The sequence below is a fragment of the Rhincodon typus genome, chromosome 5 (assembly GCF_021869965.1).
Source record: "Rhincodon typus isolate 14 chromosome 5, sRhiTyp1.1, whole genome shotgun sequence".
NCBI classification, from domain to species: Eukaryota; Metazoa; Chordata; class Chondrichthyes; order Orectolobiformes; family Rhincodontidae; genus Rhincodon; species Rhincodon typus.
In genome coordinates, this window is record NC_063336.1 from 105,074,630 (window position 1) to 105,083,029 (window position 8,400).

The window sequence follows — 8,400 nt, forward strand, 5'->3', positions numbered from 1 at the left end:
ACTGCCAGCAAAACTCTCTTCTCAGAAATCAGAAACCACCAGCTTAAAAATAATTAACTAAACTGCATGTTAGAGAATGTAATTCTTTGAATAGTGCTACTGCAATATTTTTGTTGAGCAATTTTATGAAATGGTGAGTTAAGCACTGAAGCAGCCCAATTTCACAGAAAAATCCTCCTAGAATACATATTGAACACTCACTTCAGCTGTTTATTACTGTTTAAAATATGTGAGGTGCATCCTAGATTACTTTGGAGGATCCAGCAAATTTCTAAGGCATGATATTTCCCTTTGCTTTCAGGTTAACTCATTTTCTGTCAATAGTCCTTCAACTGACATAGGAATAGGAGTAGGCCATTCAGCCCCTCAAGCCTGGTCTGCCATTCAATAAGATCATAGCTGATCTGTGGCCTAACTCCATACGTTTGCCTTGGGTTCATATCCCTTGATACCATTGCTCAGCCCACCACTTTTGTCACCTCTTCAAAAAAGTCTGAGCTATGTCAGGCATGACCTATTCTTCATAAATCCATGCTGACCATCCCCGACTAACTGAAATTTTTCAAGGTGATTAGTTACCCTACCCTTCACTACAAACTCCAACAATTTCCCCAACACGATGTTTGGATAACTGGCCTGTGATTCCCAAGTTTCTGTCTATCACACCTCTGGAGCAGAGGTACAACCCCTGAATCCAGGAGAGATTATGGTCAGGGAATCAGCAATTTTCTCTCCTAACGCCTTTAACACCTATGAATGGAAACCATCATGCTCTGGGCATTTGTTACTCTTCAGTTCCATTAATTTCCCCATTAATGATGATTTACTTCAGCTAATTTGATTTAGACCCTGTCTCTGATCGTCTGTTAATTTCGTTGGGACTTCTGGCATGCTATCCTCCTTTTCTGCTATGAATACACAAACCACACCCTGATAAATCTCCCATGCCTCAACATTGGGTCCATTAATGTACCTCCTTAATCAGAAAGAAAACTAATCCTGCAAACCCTCCCACTGTGCCCAGTAGGAAAATACCATTTCCAGAGAGCAACAGAGGTAGTGTGGTCGGATTGCAGGTGGCGGAAGTGGCAGAGGATGATGCGCTGGATACAGAGGTTGGTGGGGTGGTAAGTGAGGGATTTTGTCTTTATTCTTGTTGCGGGGAGGGGATTTGAGGGCAGACGTGTTGGAAATGCAAGAGATGCGGTTGAGAGTATTTTCAATCAACGGAGGGGGGATGTTGCCTCCATTGATTGAAAATACCCTCAACTGCATCTCTTGCATTTCCCTTACTTCTGCCCTCAAACTCCCTCCCCTCAATAAAAATAAGGACAGAGACCCCTGGCCCTCTCATACCACCCCACCAACCTCCACATCCAGCGTATCATCCTCTGCCACTTCTGCCACCTTAAATGCCACCCCACAACTAAAGAGATATTTCCCTTCCCACCCCCTATCTGCTTTCATAGGACCACTCACTCTGCGACTCCCTTGTCGCTCCACACTCCCCACCAGCCCCACCACCCCCGGCACTTTTCTCTGCAACCGCAGGAAGAGCTACACCTGCCCCTACACCTCCCCCCCTCACCTCCATCCAAGGAACTAAACAAACCTTCCATATCCGACAGAGGTTCACCTGCACATACTCCAACCTGGTCTACTGTGAGACCAATTGTGAACTTGGGGACGGTTTCGTGGAGCATCTGCAGCCCATATGTGACAATCGACAACACCTTCTGGTCACCGACCATTTTAACTCTCCCTCCCACTCCCTGGGTGACATGTCCATCCTGGGCATCCTCCAGTGTCACAATGATGCCACAAGCAAAGTGGAAGAGCAACACCCCATATTCCGCCTCAGGAGCTTACAGCCCAATGGCAAAAATGTGGGTTTTACCAGTTTCAAAATCTCCCCACCCCCAGCCTCATCCCGTGTCCAACGCTTCCTCTCATTCCCGCCTCCTTGACCTGACACTAGCTGTCCATCTCCTTCCCCAAATATCCACCCCACCCATCCCACTGACCAATCCCCACCACCTCTACTTGTATCCACAACTTGCATCTGCTTGCCATCGCACCTACCTTTTCCCAGCCCCACTCCTCTTCCCTCTATTTATTTCCCAGCTCCCTTCCCCCTCCCCAGTCCTGATGAAGGGTCTAGGCTCAAAACGTTGACTCTCCTGCTCCTCTGATGTTGCCTGACCTGCTGAGTTCCTTCAGCTCCACATTGTATTCACTCTAACTTGCACACAAAATTCTCTGGTGAGTTGCTGCAGGATATCTCGTATCCTTAACCATCATTGTGCATCAGTTGTAGAGGGAGTGAACACTAAAGGTAGTAGATTGGCACCCTATCAAGTGGGTTACTGTATCTTGGAAAAGTGTTGAGATTCTTAAGTGTTGTTGGAGCTGTACTCATCCAGGCAAGTGGAGAATATTCTATCACAATCCTGATTCATGTCTTGTTGATTATGTACAAGAAATGGAGACAGGAGGTGAGTTACTCTATTCAGAATTCCTGCCTTCTGACCTGCTCTTCTAGCCACAGTATTTATAAGACTGGACTAGTTCAGTATCTGGTCAAGGCTAATGCCCAACATGTTGAGAGTGGCCATGCCCTTGAATGTCAAGGTCGATGTTTACATTCTCGCTGCATATAGTCATTGCCTGACGTTGAGTGCATGAAGGTTACTTACCACTTATCAGTCCAAGCCTGGATGTTGTCCAGCAAATAGACAATGGCTGCTTCAGTATCTGAGGTGTAATGAATTGTGCTGAACATTGTACAATCATTGATGAACATCCCTACCTTATATGGTGGCAGATAATTGATGGAGCAGCTGAAAATGGTTGGACTGAACACATTGATTAGAAAATATCTATCCTGATGAACTCGTGAAGTGATGCCCTGGGACCGAAAGGATTAATCTCCACAATCATCTTCCTTTGTACCAGGTATGACTCTAACCAGTGGAGCTTCTTTCCTCTGATTCCTATTGACAGTTTTGCTGTCATCCTTGATCAAATGCTGCTTTTATGAAAAGGACAGTCACTCTCATCTCACCCTTTAGGGTTCATTTCATTTTCCAAATGTTTAGACCAAGGTTCTAATGAGGTTGAGAACTGAGTGGCCTTGGCAGCATCCGAGATGAGCATCAATAAGCATATTATTCCTTTGCAAGTGCTATTTGATAGTACTGTTGACACTGCCTTCCATTATTTTTCTGATGATTGAGAGTACTCTGATAGGGAATGATCAGACCAATTTGCAATTGTACTGTCTTTTGCAGAAAGGATACAGCTGAGTGTTTTCCCACATTGCCAGGTGAATGCCTGTGTTGGAAGACATTTTTAATACTATTGCTGAAATGTTGTCAGGACTCATAGCTCATTACAGCATCTAGCGCCTTCAGCTTTTATTTTTGATATCACATGGAGTGAGTCCAATTGGTTGTGATGCTGAGGGAATAAAGAAAGAGTTTGAGATGGATTATCCACTTGACAACTCTCGCTGAAGATTGTTGCAAATTATTTTGCTCTGTTTTTCGCATTGAATGTGTTACGCTTTGTGGAGCCTCCTCCTGTTCGTTGTTCCAATGTTCACCCCCTATCATGACAGGATTTGGCAGAACTGCAGAGCTTAAATCTGAGCTGTTGGTTTTGGGTCAACTTTAGTGAATCATAATGTAAAGTAAATTAAAATCTCCACTAAGTAAGATAGGTAAATGTTCAAAGTTTATGTAGCACTTTACATCTACTTCAAATATTTCAAAGTTTATTAATAGGCTGTTGAAACAATCAGTTGTTTCTTTATAAAAGTAATTGCTAGAGGCTGACATTTTTATTTGACTATTTGCTGATGTTTCCCTTTCTTCCCTATTCCCTTTGGACTGTCAAGACCTCTGCAGCAGATACAAAAGATGTTTTTCTCCAATCTTGCTGACTTTGTTCTGTGAAAGGATATTCATCTGCCAGTTTCTTTCATATGTTATCAACATTTTTGCTTTCCGTGCAAAAGCATGTTAAAGAGTGCTTTTGTTTTAACGCAGACTGAACTGCTAGTTCTTGTCCGTGAAACAGAAATAATGGTTCTGGATTCAGAATGAAAACACTTGCAAGTTTATTAAGAGTCCATTGAAGACCCATGCTCACAGTCAACACCAAGTTATAAATAAAACAACTGTGGATGCTGGAGATCTGAAACAAACCAAAACAGAAATTGCTGGAGAAGCTCAGTAGATCTGGCAGCATTTTGAGTCTAACGAGCTTCTTCAGAACTGTTTGCTAAGAAAAGATATATTTATGATGATAATCAGGGTGAAGGCAGAGAAAGGTAGTGAGTGGATAGGTGGAGACTGAGCCCAAAGACAAACAGAGGTAAAAAAAGAAGGCATACAAGATGATTGTTGACAGTAAGCCAGGGAAGAGAAGCTAGGTAGGTGATAGTAGGGGCAATGAGTAGGTGAAAGTGGGTTGACTGTGCTGAAAGCAACCCATATCATGACTGTACCTGGGGAGTGGGAAGTGAGGAAAGGGTAAAGAGACATGGAAGGAGGTGTTTGTGCTCGAAAATTGTTATACTCATATTGAGTCCTGAAGGCTGTAACGTCTCCAAGCAGAAGATGAAGTGTTGTTTCTCCAACTTGTGCTAAGCCTTGCTGGAGCACTGCAATAGATCAGGAAACATGTGGTGTGTTGAAGTGGCAGGCTCAAAAATGTTAACTCTGTTTACGAAGCTATAAATATGCTTATGTTTTGCTTATGAAGGGAAAAAAGTCACTGGAATCAGTTAAGTTTAATCCTCCCTCCACTTTTTCCCTTGGAATTTCGAATTACAACTTCATTCTTTTTATATCGTTCTAACTATATCATTTCACGTTAACTTGCTGCTGTTTATATCAGTCATTGCCAAATTTATCAAAACATTCTGTGCCCTCTAAATACGTATTACCCAAGATTTTATTTCTGCCAACTATGAACCCAAGGTTATTAAGTTGCTTATTTAGAGTTAGCAAGATATAGAATGTGCTATTTACAGAGAAATTGGTTTCAAATCTAAACAATGTGTAACCTGATCTAGAAAGTATGACATTCCTACATTGTATGAACATTGTTTAGCTGTAAGCTATTAACTATAGAGCTCTCACAGAATGGATTTCTTTACTGGCTCTTGATCTTCGTCTCTCAGAAGCTCAGAATTGTCACTGTGCAGAATGAAGCCATTCAGGCCATTGCATCTGTGCCAGGCTCTCTGAATGAGCACCACCAAGTACCATTGTCTTGCCTATTCTCTGTAACCATGCACATTGTTTCCTTTCAAATAGCTATCTAATTCCATTGAGTGAATCTAGCTTCACCTCACTCTTATGTAATGCATTCTAGTAACCACTTGAATTGAATTGAATCATTTATTGTCACATGTATTCAACATAAAAATACAGTGAAAAGTGTATACCTTCACCGTACATACATGGCGCCATTCACATTAACTTGGAATGAGCTTAAAAAAAAGAGAACTTAAAAGAGTCCAGCTTTCCTTCTCACTGCTGCAATCCCGCTCTGGGCTTTCCAGCCCTCGCCATGCCTCCTCCAGAGTCCTACTCCGGGCTTTCCAGCTTTCACCATGCCTCTGCCAGAATAGTGTTTTCTGGAAAAGCGTTTTTCCCATCACGTTTCCTAACAGGGTCATTAAATATTTTCAAAATAAAGTGATTCCTGCTAGACAAGGGAATCGAAAGTTATAAGAGATAGATGGGAATGTAGAATTTGTAACAAAAACAAATCAGCCACGATCTTATTAAATGGCAGAGAAAGTCCAGGTGCTGAATGGCCTACTTCTGCTCCTGTTTTGTATGTTTGTATCTAATCCTGTTTTACTACCGGAAATATTATGAGTTTCATGAAGGAAAATGGTGTGAAGTTGCATTCAAAAACTCCAACCAGTGTGCTTCATGAGTTAAATATTACAAAAAGTAATGAGCTTAGTCATTCAGTAGAAGTAATATCTCTTCTATAAACCACATTCATCTCTGAGAGGAGCCTAAAATGTATACCACTTGAATACTTGAAAATAATCTAATATAAATAATTGTTGCAAAGGTGGGAACCTGTTTTCCACAGCACTTACATTCCATCGTATATGTAATAATGTTGATTCCTTTGCAATTATTATTAATTATTAGCCAATAATGGCCTACAAAAGAGGAAACGTATGAAGTGACATTTGTAAAGGAGTATCAGAACTGCCATAAGATGAATTTTCCTGCGGCGAACATAAACTTTCTGATATAACCTTTAAAAATCTAATTACTAAATAAATATAGTTTATTTATAAAGCCCTTTTCACAAAAGCGCTCCTGGGCTTCTTTATAATATATTTATACTTGTAAGATTTTAAAAATGTAAACAATATGGTTGAAAGTTATTCTAATTAGATCAGACCTCTATTTTTTTGAAAGCTGCTTCTATACAAAAGGCACACAACTAGGCAGCTGCCTTTTTGGTCTGCAGTCCTCAGTCAAAGGGGCATATATTTTTCTGTGTGGCCGGGCGCTATCTAAATCTCAAACCTGCACGATATTGCCACAAGGTTATGCAGCAAAAAAGCTGCATGTGCAGCAAGTTTCAAAGTCTTAGGGAGTAGTCCTCTCCAAAGTCTATAGAGGTACCCTTCAGTTGGGGGTTGGGGTACGTCCCAGCAAAAGTAAGTCAAAGGCAGCCACCCATGCCCATCCAGGGGACTGGCAATAGTCAGGCATCCAGTTGGTGTATTCTTGTTCAGGGAGTCTGTTCCTCTGCTGTACAGGGAATGAGTCAAGGTCAGTTGTTTGGCTCCATAGCAACCAGTCCAGAAGGTCAGGCTAATGCAGCCAGCATTATGTACAGTTATCAGTCAGGGGTCTGAGCACCTCTCATCCTTGGCTGTCAGGGTAAAGTGATGGGCCATGGGGAGCAGGTTAAAGTGATGGGCCATGGGGAGTCCATCTATGGAAAGGAAGGAAATGGGAATAGGGATGAGGACATGGAGGTCTGCTGCCGTGAAGACAATAATTGGGAATATATTCTTCAGGATTGGATCTGCAAGCATGGACAACAATTGTGAAGGAGGCCAACAGTGTTTGTAAGGAGGGGATTTGGTGAAGCCTGGTTGGGAATGTGGTGGTGGCGTTTGGGGAAGTGGCTGGTGGGGTGCAGAGATATGGGAGGTCGGGGGGTGTGCTGGCAGGTGGGGTGCAGAGATATTTATCCATGGTCAGGGATAGACTGGCTTCCACAGGAGGACAGTTTAGGACCACATATAGCATTGTCACCACCTGTGTCGGGGTCTGGATGAGAAGGCTCACAAAGGGAGATAGTGTGGGAACCTGGGGAAGTACAAAGCCTATGGTGCTCACAGGAAGGGCCACCAGATCTGAATGTTCAGGGCCTTGCTGACACATAGCAACAGAGACTGGAGAACCAAACACTGAAGAGTGCTCACTGTCACTTCCTATCATGATGATATAAACACTACATCTTTTTATTACCTTCTGCTTTTAAAATGTGGACTGAAATGAGATGTTTAAAAGGTTAACTTTTTGAAAACATGCATTTTAAAAGGATGGCTGCACGTTTTGAAAGTAAAGAATTTGATATCTTTTGTGAACAACCCTATTTGTGTAGCTGTGGGTTCCAGCAGTGTGCAGATAAACTGGAACCAATGTCTTCTTTCCAAGTGAAGCTGATTTGGTTTAGAGACTAGGGACCACTTATCAATGATAAAGATTCTCTAGCTGCAAACAACAAGGCAATTAGGTGTTAGTTAGCTGAACAGCTTGGGCAAGACAAAGCCAGATAGAACTGTAAAGAAACCATCAGGAATGCAGCAGCTAAAAGTCTTTCTTAATTCTCTGCAGTAAGCCACTTTAAACCAGAAGACATCCAGCTTATCTTTCCTGCAGCAGGTGCTGCAAGTTATAACTTTGAATTGGATGAATTAGACACTTTTCGTAAGGAAACAGCTGTCCTGTGCTTCTGGTAAACCAATGGAAGCATTTCAAATAAAGGAAGGTCAAGAAGAAACCTTTGGATCAGCAAGAACAAACCCAACAAATCTAATGAACAAAGAGTACAGAACTATTTTCCCTCTGCCCATGTGTTTCTTCTTTTTTCCCCGAGTTTTAATCTGTAGAGGTTACTTAATAAAGTTTAATTCTTTATCTGTAGCTTGAATCTAATAGCTTGTAATAAAGTGATTTCTTAATAAGTGCAGAAACCTGTTTATGTATGCTATCAACCTGAGTCTGCACATAAGATAGTTTGGGGATTTTGTGTATTCATTTTAAAAAGCTTTTAACTTTCGTGACAGCTTTGGGAGTAGTGATAGTAGGAACTGCAGATGCTGGAGAATCCGAGACAACA